This window comes from Suricata suricatta, chromosome 16 (genome assembly GCF_006229205.1).
Source record: "Suricata suricatta isolate VVHF042 chromosome 16, meerkat_22Aug2017_6uvM2_HiC, whole genome shotgun sequence".
Classification (NCBI taxonomy): domain Eukaryota; kingdom Metazoa; phylum Chordata; class Mammalia; order Carnivora; family Herpestidae; genus Suricata; species Suricata suricatta.
In genome coordinates this window covers 18,720,467-18,738,235 of record NC_043715.1, presented here as the reverse complement: position 1 = coordinate 18,738,235, position 17,769 = coordinate 18,720,467, and positions in this window count along the sequence as shown.

Here is a 17,769-nt window from a genome sequence, read left to right as displayed (position 1 = left end):
CCCTCCGGTCCACCCCCCTCCAGGTCCCAATGCCATTCCTCACACCACCAAGCACACAGCTAGCTCACTGCAGACCAGAGGTGTTTTATCAAAGCGGGAGAGGGGAGTGCTAAGAGCAGGAAGAGGAGGAGGAGGAGGGAGCAACAGAACATGTCTGTGGAAGACAATGCCCAGGGACCCGGAGCAGTTCACAAAGCAGGTGCCTCTGGAAGGCCTCCTCTAAAAGGCCATTTTGAAGTTGGCCATATGGCCCCCCAAAATGTAACTGTGCTTTTCACATTTAGGAGGGAGGCAGTCTGGTGAGGCCGGATGGGGACACAGCTTAGAGACGACAGACAGGGGTTCCTTCAAATACTGTCAAATATTGTCCACCTCTGCCAGGTAGGTCAGCAGCCACACTGTCCCCATTCCATCCCTGCTCTGGGAATCCCGGATGGAAAGGCCAGAGCGGCCCTTTGCGGAGAACCTTGGCTCCCTCTAGCGGCCACGTGCGGCAGCAGAGCCGCGGAGGGCGAGGCTCTAACTAGGACCTGAGACTTCCGGCCAGAGAAACAGAAAGTCAGGCCCAGCTGAGACACCTAACCCCAGTGGGTGCACGAGTAGGGGTGTCAAAAGCGCCCTGGGTGCCCACGGAAGTTTCATTAGCTCTGCCTCTGCAGAGCTAATGTTGGTGAAGTTTCGACTCCTCCAAAGGGCTTCCCTAACCATGTTTTAAATGCTATCTTTGAGCAGGATGTTAATAACACTACTGTTGACACTAAGTGGGCTTTCAAAATGCCTCCAAGAGCTTTCTCCTCCAGGTTCCCACACCTAAATAACCGGAAGTTTTTAGCAGCTATTGTTGAGCCAATGGCAGCCACTTATTAAGGCACTTTTCAGAGTTTTCTGCTTCCTTGTGCCCTGGAGGGGAGGGAGACAGTGTTCGGTTGTCCGTAATAACAGTGTTCTTCCAGGCAGTCTTTGCTCTCTTCGTGGGCCTGAGCCTCCCACTGTCCCGCAGGCGGGGACAGAAGAACAATCACAACCTGGCACAGACCTTCCCCCCCCACCCCGCCCCCGTCCGCCAAGCCGGCTCCATCCTCCCTGGTTGAGAGAGCCACATGGGTGGCCCAGTGCGCAGGTGCTGGTGACTTTGCAGGCATCATGCAGGGGGGGCTGGGAGGGCATCCCCTGGCAGGGAGGCAGCACAAATGACCCATAAAACAGACCTTGGGGAGAAACTGCTTTTGGACTCCTTAACTGCCTAGTGGGCACAGCCCAGAAAACCTGCCAGGGGGTGATGTTTATTTAACTAGAACAGGGTCAGCGAGGCCTTCACCTAAAGAGGTGCAAATAACTCTTGCCAACAAGGCCCTGCGGGTTGCAGCTGTGGGTTGAGGGAGGGGGTGGCAGCGCACTGGTGATGCATTTTCCCGGGAAGCCCTCCCCTGCCTGCGCCTGGCACCGGCTGGGCCCCGGAGGGCTCCAGTGGTGACTCCCACAGACGCCCCAGAATCAGGCGCACACGGAGAATAACTACTGGCCAAAGGCTTTCCTTATGCCCTAATGTGCATTTTCACACTTAATCACAAATCCATAACAGAGGCTGCTATTAACCCTCTTTCAGAACTGAGGAGCCTGTGACTTAGAGATTAAGGGATTTATTCAAAGAAGACAGCTCCAGAGGAGGGCGGCAAACCCACGTCTGACCACACAACACTTCCAGACGTCGGGGCACCTGGGTGGCTCCGTCAGTGAAGCCTCCGACTCAGTTCCAATTCAGGTCGTGATCTCACAGTTATGAGATGGAGCCCCATGTTGGGCTCTGTGCTGACAGCGCAGAGATTCTTGGGGTTCTCTCTCTCTCCCTCTCCCCCTCCCAGCTCAGGTGCCCTCTCTCTCAAAATAAACAAACTTAAAAAATAAAAAACTTCCACATGCCAAACAGGCGCTGCCCACTGTTCCCCAACCACCCCCAGGCTCGCTCGCTCGCGCTCTCTCTCTCACACACACACACACACCCTTCGTTCCTCTGCACCCACACTCACCACTGGCTCATCCAAAGCCACCTCTGAGGCCAACATACAGCCACACCTGTTCCTAATCAGACACCCAAGGTCCCACTTGTCACCATCAAAAGGGCATGATGTTTCTCTACATTAAACTTACCAATCTGCCTTCTGTGGGTGGTGATCGTATTGTGTTATGGTGACTATAACTGTGTTCTGTTTACATCATGGCCAGTGATCTCCCAGCAGCTCACCGGGGTGAGGGACCAGATGTTCCCTCCACCCCGTGCCCTCTGCCCTGGCTCAGCCTTTGTCACCTCTCACCCGCACCAGCTGTGGGAAGCGTCTCACAGGCCTCATGTTAAAGCAGTCTGCCCCCTCCACCCGCCTAACCACCCCACCAGCCACCACGAATGGGCTCCCGCACTTCATCCCGTGCCTCCCACATCTTCAAGTCCTCCAAAAGCTCTCCATCACTTTCAGTATAACACCCAAGCACTTGACAGCAAAAGAATTAGAGGTGAGGAAGCACCACCACACCAGCACCTTGGCACCACCAAGGTCCACGCAGAGTGTGAGGAGGGCGGGCAACTGAGAGTGCCCGTGAATTTGAAGCCTCCCTCACCATCCTGGCTGCGCCGGGAACTACAGGTGAACCACACGACCTTTCTTTTCCTAGCCCTCAGTGTCTTTATCAGCCAGACTCTCACAGCACAGTGCCAATCTCTCACATCCTCCCAGAACCCAACGAGAAACGCACGGCCCTTAGTAAGAGTCACTGCTACTTGATCCAGCTTTGCGGTTCCTGCCGTGGACTGAGGCATTCTGAGAGCTTGCTGCCAGAGGCCTGTGTTAACCTAGGCTTTCAAGAGTGAGTAAAAGGTGGGAAGATGGATGGAGAGGAGAAGAAATCTGTTCTAGTTAGAGCAAATGATCTAGGGAGACTGAGGCAGGAAGGAGAAGGGCAAAAAGGAAATAAGCCCCTTCTAAGCACCTGCTGTATACCCGGTTGTTTTAAGCCGCTACGTTTATTTCACATGTCCCAAATCAGCTGCAATCAAAGGCAGTTGGTTTCTGGTCACCAATGCTGCCTTTATAAACAATGAATAAACCCACCACCAACTGGGAAGAAATATTCATATGCAGAATTTATAAAAGAACTTCTATACATCAAACATAAAAAGACAACCAACCCAACATTTTAAGTGGGCAAATAACTGGAACAGACATATCACAAAACAAAATACAGGAATGGCCAACAGGCACACGAATAATGAAGATTATTATCCATCACAGAACTGTAGATTAGAACCAAAATGAGATGCTACCACACATCCACCAAAGTGGCTAAAATAAAAAGACCAACATGACCAAATGCTGACGAGAATGTAGAGCAACTAGAACATCCTTGTGAGTGGGAGTTAAAATGGTCCAGCCCCTTTAGAACATGTCTGGCGATTAAGAAGTTAAACAGACACCTACCTGTAACCCAGCAATTTTACACCACTATCTACTCAAGAGAAATGAAGACAGATGTCCATGCAAAGCTTTGTGCATGAATGTTCACAGCAGCTTTGGTCATCATAACCCCACATGGAAATAACCCCCAAAGGTCCACCAGTAAAGGAAAGGGCTAAACATCTTGTGTTGTGTCTACACAAATGCAATGCTACTGAGCAATGAAAACAATGGACTTTTGATATGTGCAACAATATGCATAAATCTCAAAAAACTTTGAGCTGAGTGAAAGAAGCAGTATATAAACGCATATACAGTAAATACGAGGGGTGTATACCGTATACTTCCATTCCTACCAAATCTGAGAACAAAGTTGGCCTTGACAAAGTTTACCACCCAGAACGGTGGGTGCTTCCACACGGGGGTGGGCAGGGATTGACAGAGAAGAGGCATGAAGAGTGATGGAAGTATTGTGTATCTCTCTTAGAGAACTAGTTACATGGGTGAATACACTGGTCACCAATCATTGAGCTGAATGCCTGAGATCTACACAGTGTGTTGTGTAGTCAGTATCCCTCAATTAAAAACAAAAAAACACTGTGTAGTCAGACCATCTAGGTTCAGATTGTAACTCCAACCCTTACAAGCTTTGTGACATAGGCTAATCTCTAGGACTACAAAATGGGGATGGTAACAGCTCTTACCTGGGTGCATCACAGCTATTGAGGTAATGAATGTGTGGGAAGGGTCTGCCCAGGACTTGGAAGAGCGTGCAAAACATGGGAAGTGCGAGAGAGCCGCTTGTACAAGGCCCTGCAGTGATGCAGACAGGGGCACAGGCGAGGATGACCCAGAGGCGGGTGGGGATCAGGAATGCGCCAGGCAGGTTGCCCCTAGTCTACACATTGCCTAACGAGGGTGAGCGAGGCCAGAAACTTTGGGGAAAACACACAGTGCCAGGAGCCCTATGGGCACCATGGCCCCAGACATAAATAGAAGCTGGCGTTGTTTGTGAGTGGGTCATGATTTCTGGGCTGCTGGAGGCTGCAAGGGGAAAACAGACAGGTGCTGCCCAAAGATTTGTTGGGGGAGATCTTGGCAAGGAAAGCAGGAAGCCCAGCCCTGAAAACAAACTAGGCCAGAGGACACACAGTCTCGGAAAGCAGATTGGAGTTTGTGGGAAAGCTGAGGCATATGCACCACCTATACATCAGGGTGAAGGCAGGGAGGCTTTCTTGCCTCAGCTTCCCTGAGCCCATGGGGTGTGACTGAGCCCAGCCCCACCAGTCAAAACTAGGGTGCCCCTGAGTGACCCTAAGAGCACCCGCCTCCTGCTGATGTTAATGGGCCTCATCCCTCTGCACAGCTATTCGTGCTAAGGTCAGGTGCCCATGGGCCTGGCTTGCCCTCATCAAGCCTGTCGAAGGGTCCCCTCTCCGCAAAGGACACTAATTAATTTGTGATCCCCGGCAGGGGTCCGCCACATCCTGCATCTGCCAACCTAATTATAAGACAGCTCTTCCAGGCTGGCTCTTGGCCCTGGGGTGATTCCAGCACAGGCACCAACAGCTGGAGGGAACAACAATGACTACAAAAAGAAAGAATTAGAAATCAGGGCTGCTAATGATGATAGCGATCATCATACTAACTTGTTTATCAAGTGTCTGTTAGGTGCCCTGTTCTTAATACAGATCTTCTCCCCAATATTCCCAGGGACCCTAAAGGTATCATCACTGTTGTTTTCTGAACCCAGAAACTAAGATTCAAAAAGGTTAAGGAATCTGTCAAGTTCATAAAGTAGCAGATGTGAACGCAAAGATGTCTTACTCCAAAACTCTTGTTCCTACAGGGCAGCAGACCTCCTGAGAAGTCCCTTTCCCCATTGCTGGGCGGGGGGGGGGACGAGGGGGGGCATCAGTCTCCCCACAGGTGCATGAGGTTGAGCCTGGCCCCTCAGCCCCAGCTGCAGAGACACAGCTGAGTTTACCTTCCACATCAATGGCCAGATGGCCCCCAGTGGCAACTCAGAGTCCACATCCTAGAGACAAGACTTGGGGTCAGCACCACGGAGAACTTTTTATTTAACTGGCTGAGGCCATGAGACCTCTGTCCCGCAGGTAAATGCCAGGTCTCAAAAGTTATGTGTGTTCTACACTGTGATCTGTGCAGCTGGGAGTAACTAGGTACCTACTGTGCACCGGTAACCCACTGGATGGCAGGCACCACACAGACTCGAAGTGAACAATATGGAAAAACAAATGTGGGAATGCACAAAGATAAAAGAGGGCAAACTATAAAGTTGCTCAGGATTCAAGACAACTGTAGTGAAAGCATGAAAGGAGAAGGGATTTCTTCCAGCTCGGGAGGCTGACAGCCAGCAGGGAGCCTGGTAGAAGATGGAGCATTGCAGCAGGACCCGCAGAAGCAGGTGCACTGTGCCCCCTGGGACAGTGAGGAAGAACGTAGTCAGGGCAGGGCAAAGAACAGGAGCACAGGTCCGAAGAAGATGCATCATCTTCAGACAGGGGCAGGAGTGATTCATTCATACGGTCAACAAATAACTGACCCAGGAAACCAAGGGCATGTGAAGAGAGAGTGAATGCCAAGCCACACGCAATCTGGCCCCAGGGCCATGCAGAATACGGAAGGGTACAGAGCAGGTGACCAGGAAGTGGAGATGTTGCATAGAAGGACCAGACAGGTGGTTAGAGAAGCTGGTGGAGGGCGCAGACGACTGGTCTGATTAGAGTGAAGTGAGCTGACCAGCCTGCACCCCATCAGCTCATGAGCACCCGCTTCTCCCCAGGCAGTGACCCCGCCCTCAAGGCAATGGCATGGGCTGCAAGCCACAGCCCCTTGGTCTACATCAGGTTTGAAGTCTTCACTTATTAATTCCTGTAAATTATTGATTTTTTTTCTCTCCACTCATTTACTTGATGTCTCTGACACCTGCTCAATGGAGAGAAAAAGACTCTGCAAACAGAATGGCACAGCAGCATATCATACTTGAGCGTTAAAAGAATAAAAGTGATGCACAAAGAAAAGCTTCTTTCAAGCCAGCACGTGAACACACACTCCCTGTGTGCAGAGCTGCACCCTCACCCTGGGAAAACAGGGGTGTCCAAGGAGGACCCACAGGAGGCTCAGAGAGCAGGAAGGGGTGTGGAATGTATTCCAGGGAAACCAGGTGGGCTCCAGGGCCAGAGACTCGAAGAGGCAGTTAGGAGACATAGTGAGGGAGGCTGCGAGGCTCCACATTTGCCAGGCACAGCCTGGCTCCTGCTTTCTCAACCCCCTGACTCTCAGACCTCAGTGACCCTCAGAATCCCCTGGGCCGCTTCTTGACAATGCAGATTCCCAGGTTCCCAGACATCCTCTATCCAAATCGAGGTGGGCCTGAGAACTGTATTCTCAACAAATTCCTCAGGTCACCCTACATGCCCATATAGACTCAGGAAGCACACTCCAGCCCTGCCTCCCAGAGGGCTTTGCTTTCTCCCTCCCCCAGGCCCACTTCTGGGGTCCCTAACAATAGCCCCCAATGTCTTATGCTGAAAGCCCTGCTCTAGGGATGAGATCCTGTCCCACAAGGGTATGGAAAATTCCATCTCTGTTTCTTAGCGTGGAGATGGGAGTGCCCTGTGTGCAGGCTGGTGGCAAGAGCCTTCTGGCCCTCAGAACATGTGTCTTACCTTGAGTTCATGGCCTGTTGTTCAACAGAGGGAAGAGGGGGAAATCTGCCTCCACAAGACCCGTTTCTCTTACGTCCAGCTACCTCTCCCTTCCCCCAAATTCGATGAGTAATGCACTAAAAACACAATGCCCTGCCCAGTCCACGAACTCTCCTCCCATGGGCTACGCCAGTCTACTCCACTTCTACCTGCCAGAATGTTCTTCCCTCCATCTTCTCCTCCTCTTTCCTGGACACAGGGGTGTGCGAAGGAGACACCAAAACTGGACAGTTTTTCCTTACTGACTTATCTTTTACACAAGCATGTTTCTATTTCTTTTCTCTTATTAAGGATTTTTTTTAAATTATTAATGAAGCTCTTCTTAATCCACTGGTTTCAAATGAGTGGCTTAAAATGCAATGCCATTGGATACTCTTAACACAATAATGAAACAAGGACTCCCATGGAAGGTCTGCCGTGTGCCGAACTGTAATAGAAGCTTCCCATACCGACTAGTGTGCATTCTTAGCTGCACACTGGAATCACCTGGCAGCTTTTTTTTTTTAATGCAGCTGTCCAGACCCCATTCCCCAGAAATCCTGATGAAATTGGTCCAGGTGGGACTCACGGTGGACCCTGGCATTGGTAGTTGTTTTAATCACCATGGTGATTGTAAATACACAACCAGGACTGAGAACCACTGGCTTGATTCTGGCCAGGCCCCTTCTTGGTGTCTCCATTATGCAGATGGATAAACTGAGGCCTTAGGAAGAACTGGAGGTGGGAGGAGGGGATGCAGAGCCAGGGAGTAACAGAATGGGTGACTGGCCTTGTGGTGGGGATGGGAGCAGGGCAGGGGAGAGCCCTGCTCCCACTCTGGCTCTATCTAAGCAGACCCTGTCTCGGGTGAGGATGCAGGGTGTAGCCTGGGACCACCCACAGCAAGTCACCAGTACATGGCTGCGGGTAGGGGAAACAGGCTCCAGCCAGCAGGAAAGCAGGAAGCCTAGGCAGGTGCCCCTGCCTGCTTCTGCATCAGCCTCCCCAAGGGAATGACTGGAAGCCCCCCCAGACAAGGACCAAGTGGGTTCCTCTCCTTCCCTCAGGGCCAGGCTACTGCGAGAGATCACAGCTGGCTGGATGGGGCTGGCTGAGGCAGGAAAAAAGAACAAATTTCAGATAGGACTGAATTTTGCAATAATTAAAAAAGAAAGCGGCCCCGTGAATAAAATAACATTTGGGGACTGAGGGGGACGTGGGGGAGGTAGTAGTTTTCTTGGCCCCAAAACCATCCTGCTTCAGTCCCCACACAGGCAGCGTGGCAATAGCAGGGATATAGAATTAGCAGCTGTTATTACATTAGCGTGTGGGCTGCATGCTGATGAGATACCTTGTCTGCGAAGGGGCTTCAGGCCAGGAAGAGGGGGGGTGTTGGAGGATCCCCCTGGCTCAGCCTCCAGGCCTCTCACAGTGGCCAAGTCACACCCAGGACGTCCCGCCCACCCCTTCCCGCAGCCTCCGCCTCTGGGGACTGATCTTCCTCCGCAGAGGACGCGGCGTGCCCTGCTGCCCCTCAGCCTGGCAGACCGGATCCGCCTCGCCCCAGAGCATCACTGCAGGGCCGACAAGGACACTTAATATTCCCCATCAAGCTCTCGCAAGACGTTCCGCGTGTTAATAAATTCAGGACACTTTGGGATTCTGAGCAGCTGGTTATTTCAAAGCAGCACTAAGCACGGTCTAACAGCAAACCCTGCCCAGAGCTGAGACCAGATGGGTCCGGGGATCGGAGCAACTTCCCCGGTCTATGGGGCTGGCGTGAGCTCTTCCTCAAAGCTACTACTCCACCAGTTAGGGGAGTTGGGCCTCGGAGGTTGGGGGAGGATCCTGGGTCTCCCTCGGGGGTGTCTAAGCCATGATTCTCAAAGTGTCTTCTATGAGCCACCTGTGTCACCCATGGTGCCTGTAATCAGGCAGGTTCCAGGATCAGGCCCTGCTGAATTACTGAAGAGGGCCTGAGCCTGTATTTTTAACAAGTTCTCCAGATGATTTTGATTCACACAGAGATTTGGGAAACCCTAATCTGAGGATGTGGTAACAGGCCACAGGGTCACTAGTGAGGACAACCAGATGCTGAGAGAAGACGTGTCTGAGGCCCTGGGGCCAAGCGGCCGCAGCGGGCCAGCCCCTCGTTTACGCACCACCGCATGGAGGAGAGGACTCCCTCACCATTTTACAGTTTAGGAAACTGATGGTCACAAAGCTTCAGGCCTCAGCTCAAAGGTGTCACTTCCACCCAGAAGCCATAACCTCCTAGGTTAGCAGAGCCCCCAGTCACTCTCTCTCACAGGATTTGACCACAGCACTTTAAACAGTTCAAAATCATTTTGTTTGGCGATGTGTTTGTGCCCACAGTGACCTTGACAACTGTGTTTGTCATTATGACCCCAGCACCCAGCACTAAGCCTGGCATCCAGACGACATGCACTGGATGACAGAGGCAAAGAGGTCAGGGGTCACACCCAGGTTTGATGACTCCAGAGGCATCCTGAGATGGTGGCCCAGAGCAAGGTCATGGGGAGAACCAGGTGGGGGAGGGCCGGCAGAACAGGCAGCTGGACCCTCCTCTGAGCCAGGCACAAGTCAGCAGGCATCTTCATGGTGCTGCCAGTCAAGCAGCACGGTTAGAAGCATAAAGAAGGGTAGGGTCAATTCCTGGTATGCAGAGGAGGCACCTGATGCCAGAAGGTGAAGTGAGGGACCCAGGGCTTCCCAGCACAATCAACATCAGGCTGCCCCCACCCCACACACGCTGTCCCCCTCTCTCTTCCGCGTGGGGGCAGAATGCTCCTGGGGTGGGGGAGTGGGTCCTGGGAGCCGAATCCCAAGTTGGACAGAGGTTAGCCAACACCCAGCCTTGTAGGGTCCTGACAGGGTCTGCTGAGCCGGGCAGGGTGCAGAGGAATGTGGGCAAACAGCCCGGTCACGTCCATGGGCCAAAGACAATTGCAGCAGAGCCTCTTTGTCGGAGAGACTTGTATTTATGCTGCATGTTAAGCAGCTGCGGCAGCTGGTCCACAGCGAGGCCTTCAAACCCGCCCCGCCGGCGCCTGCTCGGGCCAGAAAATGGACTTTGAACACACAGCAAATGAACATGTCAAGCCCAATCATTCCACAGCCTGAGACCAGGACTGCTGGGGGTGGGGGACAGCCGAGGGACGCTGACCTCATGGCACAGCTGTCCCCGCTAGTGCTGGCTTCTCCCTGGGATGGTAATCTGCTGAGCCCACAGGCCCTTCAGCCCCATCCCCACACCTCTCAGCCTGGGCTGAGGGGCAGCTGTCAGGGGAGAGCTAGGGGTGACACAGGCAGGGAAGGGGACAGGCCGGCCTGGGGGAGGGGGCAGGAGGCTCTGGGGGCAGGCAGAGTGGAACAAGGCCCACCCAAGGCTTAACTAGGCAAGCCTGTAGCCCAAAAGCAGGGAGGTATTACCCTTCTCCTCCCCACTCCAAGTCAGGAGGAGGCCGTGCTCTCTAGGCCATCCAGAAAGGCTTCAAGGGAAAAAAAGCCCTGCTTCAAAGGAAACCATCAGGGCTCTTAATGACGTTTATAAATGACCCAGACCCTCCTGAGACGCGCCCCTTAGACAGCCCCACTCTCCAAACAGCATCAGTCACTGAAGGTGTCAGGGAGCCACCCCCATCCCAGCCCCACCTCGGCCCTAAGGACCCTGACATCCCCTGCAGACACACTCCGGTCCCACCCCCACCCTCTCCTGCAGCCCTGACTTCATGGCTTGGCCTGGGCTGCCTCTCTGTTTAGACCAGGATGTCCTGAAAGGTGGAAAGGTATGTCCCTCCTGGCGTCCCCACAACGCATCCCTAGGCAGAAGCCCAGCCAAGTGTCTTCTGAAGGAAGGCAGGGAAGGGCACCAATTGCGTGGCAGCATCAGGCTGGGTGCTCTATGTCTACTGAGCTCCTTAGATGCTACAGTCCCCCGGCCAGGAGCGCCCCAGCATGACCAGCAAAACTGAGGTCACGGGGCCTGGAGGACCCACTGAAGTCACACAGCACATACACATGGCATTTACCAGAACACCCCAGAAGCAAGCAGCACCCCTAGGACACCAGAGGGCACCCCCAGGAGCATGCAGCACCCCTAGGACACCAGAGGGCACCCCCAGGAGCATGCAGCACCCCTAGGACACCAGAGGGAACCCCCAGGAGCATGCCGCACCCCTAGGACACCAGGGGGCACCCCCAGGAGCATGCAGCACCCCTAGGACACCAGGGGGCACCCCCAGGAGCATGCAGCATCCCCAGGACAACAGGACTAGAAGCCAGGTGTCCTTTCTCCCACAGTGTTCTTCCCACTAAGGAGTCCGGCCTCCCTTCACCACCAGGGCTCATTCAGGCATTTCGCCTTTAAGACTGCAGCAGAGGACAGCTTCCATCCCTGTCATACAGAGGCATAGTCCCTTTTGAAACTAACCATCAGAAACCAGTTCCGTGCAGGCTTCCCCACCTGCTCAGATGCCACAGTGACAAACCCACCCACACCACCCACCTGCCTTGTCACCCTCCACCCAAACCTCAGTCTATAGCCACAGACCTCGGCCAGACGCCCTCCCACAAGCACAGGCAGCAAGTGGCTGGGAGGACACTGCCCACACCCGGACCTCCTACCAGATGGCCACCAAATGGTCATTCTGAGACCGCATTCAGGGACAGCAGCCCTCAGTCTGCCCAGAGATGGGGCCTGTCCCTCAGCTCTGTTCTGAAGAAGAGAGGAGAACCCCACGGACCCGGGTCAGGCATGAAGCAGGCCTGAGACACTCCAGCACAGATGGACAAGGGGATGCCTCCAGGTCCCATAGATTTCTGGGGGGATCTGGAATGCAGGGGGTGCTGGAGACCCCTAGACTGGGACCAGCTCTCTCTTTTACAGACTGGGAAACTAGGGAAAGCAAGGGAGGAAGAGGGCCCATCCAAGGTCACACAGTAATTTAGTGGTCCTGGCGCAACTACAAATAGCACGCTGAGGCACAGCTCCCAAGCACCCATATGCTTTCCAACAGACAGGCTCTGAATAGGGGGCCTGGGCTCTGCCGCCCACCCCAGCCCACATGGCCCAGGCTGCAGCCAGCTTTTGCTCTCCCCGCCCACTGAGTTACTGAGGGGTTTTAAGATAAGTACTTTCAAGGCACCAGGGTGGCTCACTTGGTTAAGCATCTCTGACTTCAGCTCAGGTCATGATCTCACAGTCCATGAGTTCAAGCTCTGCATCGGGCTCTGTGCTGACAGCTCAAAGCCTGGAGCCTGCTTTGGATTCTATATCTCCCTCTCTCTGCCTCTCCCCCATTCATGCTCTCTCTGTCTCCCTCTATGTCTCTCTCTGTCTCTCTCTGTCTCTCTCTCTCTCTCTCAGAAATAATAAGCATTAAAAATGTTAAGATAAGCACTTTTGTCTCTTCTTAAATGGAGATATAACTGACATATAACATCAGATTCATTTCAGTACAATGTAATGATTCAATATTTGTATATATGGCAAAATGATCACCACAGTAAGCCTAGGTGACATCCATCACCACAAAGAGTAACAAGTTTTTTCTTGTGATGAGAACTTTTAAAAATCTACTCCCTTGGCAACTTTCAAATATATAATACAGCACGGTGAATAATGCTATACTGTGTATTTGAAACTATTATTATTATTATATCATTAACGATAGGCTCCACGCTGCACATTACGTCCCCCGGACTTACTCACCTTATAATTGGGAGTTTGTACCTTCTGACCCCCTTCACCCATTTCATTCACCGCCGCCTCTGTTTTCCATATCTATGAGTCTGGGGTTGGTTCATTTTTTAGGTTCCACGTATAAGTGAAGTCATACAGCCCTTGTCTTTCTCTGTCTTATTTCACTTACCAAATGCCCTCAAGGGCCATCCGTGTTGTTGCCAATAGCAAGATTTCCTTCTTTTTCTTTCATCTTTAATGAAGAAAGAAACTGAGGTGCTAGGCTGGGCTATAGAACTCAGCAAGTGTTCCGAAAACAGGACAGACAACGCCGTGCCTCACAGCAGACGCCCGTCACGCCTGGGCGTGAGTGATGCTCACACCAGTCCTAAGGGAGGCAGGCGGCATGTCTTTGACAATCTTGGGGGGAGGGGGAGAGTGGTGTTACCTGATAGGGGTCTTAGGCTTGGTATATAAAAATATAGGGTGCCCCATTACATTTGAGCTTCAGATAAACAATGAGCCATTTTTATAAATGTATTAGTTTCCTAGGGATGTTGTGACAAAAAGCACAAACCGGGTAGCTTTATTTATTCTCTCACAGTTCTAGAGGCTGAAAGTCTGAAATGAAGGTGTCACATTCCCTCAGAAGGCTCTAGGGGAGAATCTATTCTATGCCTTTCTTGTAGTTTCTGGTGTCACCATTGATCCCTGGCTTATAAACACATCACTCCAATCTCCGCCTCTGTCGTTACATGACATTTCTCCCCGTGAGTGTTTTCGTGTGGCCATCTTCCCTTCCTGTGTCTCTTTGCCTCTTAGTATAAGAACAGCAGTCATTTTGGATTCAGGGCCCACCCTACTCCAGCATAATCTCATCTTGACTTCATTACTCCTGCAAAGATCCCATTTCCAAATAGGGTCACCTTCATAGTTATCAAAGGGTAGGACTGGAGCCTACCTTTTTGGGAGACACAGTTCAACCCACAACGGTAAGTTTGTCTCAAGAACTGCACGGGGCCTACTTACTTCTGTCATAGTCCATTCCGGGCTGCCATAACAAAACACCATAGAGTGGGGCGGGGGGCAGGGGGCGGGCGGGGGTGACGCGGCAAGAGTTAAACAACAAATGTTTATTTCTCACAGTTCTGGAAGCTGGGAAGGCCAAGGCCAAGGTGCCAGCAGATCTAAGGTCTGGTGAGAGCCTACTTCCTGGTTCACAGATGGCTCTCGCTGGGTTCTCACGTGGCAGAAGTGGCAAGGTCACTCCCTGTTATAAGGGCACGAGGCCCATTCATGAGCGCTCTGTCCTCATGACCTAGTCACTTCCCAAAGGACCCACCTCCAAATACTCTTATCTTGGGGGTTCATATTTCAATACATGAGTCTGGGGGGGAGACACTAATATCCAGTCTATTGTAACAACTAAAAACATATTTGTAATTTATCTGAAATTCAAATGTAACAGAGCATCCTATATATAATCTGGCAACCTTATACCTGAGTCCTATGATCTTGCCCAAAGTCCCACAACCTAGTCCTGGTTCCGCCCTCTAGAAAGTAAACTACTAGAAAAGAGGGAGGAATGGGGAGGAAATTTAACTACTCATGAACATAAGGTTAGTGTCCAAAAGCACTTAAAATGACAGAGGGGGAAGCAGGGGTGGGAGGCCCACATTCATGCCTGCCCCACGCCCCAGATCTGTGCTGGGCGCTCCGGACAGACAAAGATGGAGAAGCTGGAAGGCAGGGCAGGGTGGGCACTGGGTCTCAAATGGCCAGAGGCCACACAGAATCAGAAGGGTGCTCCAGGCTCTGCACCAGCCCGGGACCTGAGTACGGGCCTGGACAGAGCATCTCCAGTCCTGACGCCAGGGTCATTAACACCTTAGACCCTCAACTCTGCCCCAATAGAGCATCACTGTGCCCTACTCCTCAGTCTATGCCTTTCTCACTGTGCTGCATGTCCTAGAAAATGCACCCAGAAGTCCTCAGTTCCATGCGGTCCTCAAATCCAGCTTGGCAGGGTGACTGAGCCACATTCATTGGGGTGTCACCTGCCTATGTCTCCCCTTTGGGTCTCTGTGAGAAGTGAGGCCTGGCAGACATACAGGGGACAGACCTGCATCTCTACCTTGGAGGATGGACATTTCTAAGTGAGGCAAGACTCAGCACATGATTCAAGTTGATTAAAACCTGTCTGAGCATCGTTTCATGTGCGTGTTGGCCATCTGGATGTCCTCTTTGGAGAAGTGTCTATTCAGGTCTTCTGCCCATTTCTTCACTGGATTATTCATTTTTTGTGTATGGGCTCCCTATGACCCAGCAATAACACTGCTAGGGATTTACCCAAAGGATACAGAAGTGCTGATGCATAGGAGCACATGGACCCCAATGTTCATAGCAGCAATGTCAACAATAGCCAAATCATGGAAAGAGCCTAAATGTCCACCACCTGATGAGTGGATCAAGAAGATGTGGTCTATATACACAATGGAGTACTACATGGCAATGAGGAAGAATGAAATATAGCCATTTGGAGGAAAGTAGATGGACCTCGAGGGTATCATGCTAAGAGAAATAAGTCAGGCAGAGAAGGACAGATACCATATGTTTGCACTCACAGGCTAACAGGAGAAAACAGAGGACCATAGGGAGAGGAAGGGGGAAAGAGAACTGGGACACAAATCATGAAAGACTACTGAATACTGAAAACGAAACATGGACTGAAGGGGGAGGGGGAGGGAGGGAAGGGGGTGATGGTCATGGTGGGGGGCACTTGTGGGGAGAAGCACTGGGTGTTACATGGAAACCAATTTGAAAATAAACTATTAAAAAATAAACAAATAAATAAACAAGTAAAATAAATAAATAAATAAATAAATAAGGCCGGGTCAAAAAAACCCAACAACAACAACAACAAAAAGAAACCTGTCTGCGCTGCCCGCTCTGGGCGAGGGGAAGGCTGACCTCACTGGTAGGAGTCTTGGAGGCTGCAGTTTCTCATCTACTGAGAAGGTGAAACTGAAGCCAGTGGGAAGGGTAGAGTCAGAGGCCCAGAATGAAGAGCTGAAGGCTATAAAGAAACGCAGCAAGCTCACTGATCTCCTGCACCAACAACCTTCACTACGGACCCACTGAGCAGGTGCATGGTAACTCAGAGCATGCATTCTTCCCCCGAAACTGGAAGACCTGGGAGAGGTAGGGGGGCCAGAATACTGCTTTGCTACATTAAAGGGCAATTATCAGAGTGACCAGGTAACATGAGAGCTAAGGGCCAGTCTTGGGCCATGTCCAGAACAGACTCAGGTGACAAGTGGGCATGGCCTGGCTGGTATGAGTGGGGCTCTGGTGCCCCCAGCCTCTCAGAGTAGAATGTGCAGAGCAGCGGGTGAGGGCTTTACAGCCAGGCCCCCGGCAGACAGACGCCACTTGTGCTTCCAAGATCTGGGTGGAGACAGCGTGCCTAAGAGCAGACACACAGGCCAGACACGGGAAGTTGGCACCTCGGCCTCTGAACACAGACCTGGCAGTATGTATCAGAAGGAGCTGATGTTCATCCTGCAGCCTATCTCCTCCGGGGTCTTGCACCCAACCAGGCACACTCCAACTGCTTCCCCTGCCTACCTAAGACCCAGCGTCACGGGCCACGGACCCGCCCACACACGCACACTCATGTACTCTGTCCCACCTACCTGTAGGCACACACACAGATCCACGCTGAGGCACACGCACACTTGTCATAGACAGATGCAGGAGCATGCATGCCCATACCCTAGCCCGCTACCGTGTGTTGGAAGCTGTAGGCTCCAATCTACAGATTCACACACACACACACACACACACACACACACACACACACACACACGGGGCTCTCACACCATGCCCAACTTCACAATCGCACCCACGGCATATATTTAAAGCATTTCCCTGGCTCACCAGTGGAAAACAAATTTCTTTTCTCACTTTCCAGATTTTCAGTCCTCAACCTGGTGCCAAATTTCCATTTGTGAAATGACACCCAAGAAAGACCAAGAACCTAGAAAGGGAAATGAATCTGAGCCCAACAGGTGCTGGCTTCCCTACATTGGGGCTGATGCTGTAACAGCCCATCTTTGTGGCCGAGACTAAAGGGCACCAGCCCAGGGGACAATCTGAATGGGAGTGCTGAACTGCCCTGAGGCCAGTCACCAGTGGAAATGAAAGAGGTGAGGGCCGACAGGAGGCAGGATCAGGGCACTAAAGCCAGCAGGGTAGAGGGAGCAGAAGGGAGAGGTCGGGTGGCAAGAGTGCCCGGGAACAAGCACAAGGCTAACTTGCTATGAGCAGAGCAAGTGCCCATTCCCAGGTGGTGCCGCGTGTGAACTACATAAGACAGCAGGGCATGGGTGGGGATGCTGAACGGTTTTCCAGAAAGTCAGGTGGCAGGCTGGACTCAAAGCAAGAAGTATCTTCTGCCCTTTTGTGGCAGTGCAGGCAGGATGAAAAGAATAATGTGGCTTGCCCAAACTCGGAGCACTAAAATGATAAAGCATCAGTGTGCTAGGACTGCCTTGTGGAATCTGCCCACACTGGGCGGCTTATCCAGAAGAAGTGGACTGTCTCATGGCTCTGGAGGCTGGAAGCTGGGGATCAAGGTGCTGACAGGGCTGATCCCTTCTGAGGGCTGGGAAGGAAGGACCTGTCCCAGACCTCTCTCCTTGACCTGTACATCGCCATCTCCTCCCTATCTCTTCACACTGTTTTCTTTCCATGTGTCTATGTGTCCACATTTCCTTTTCCTATAAGGAATTCAGGCACACTGGGGGGGGTGGGGGGGGGGATCCACCCTAAATGACTTCATTTTAGCCTCATTACCTCTGTGATCACGTTCTTCTGACGAACGGGGTCGGGGGGGGGGGGGGGGGGG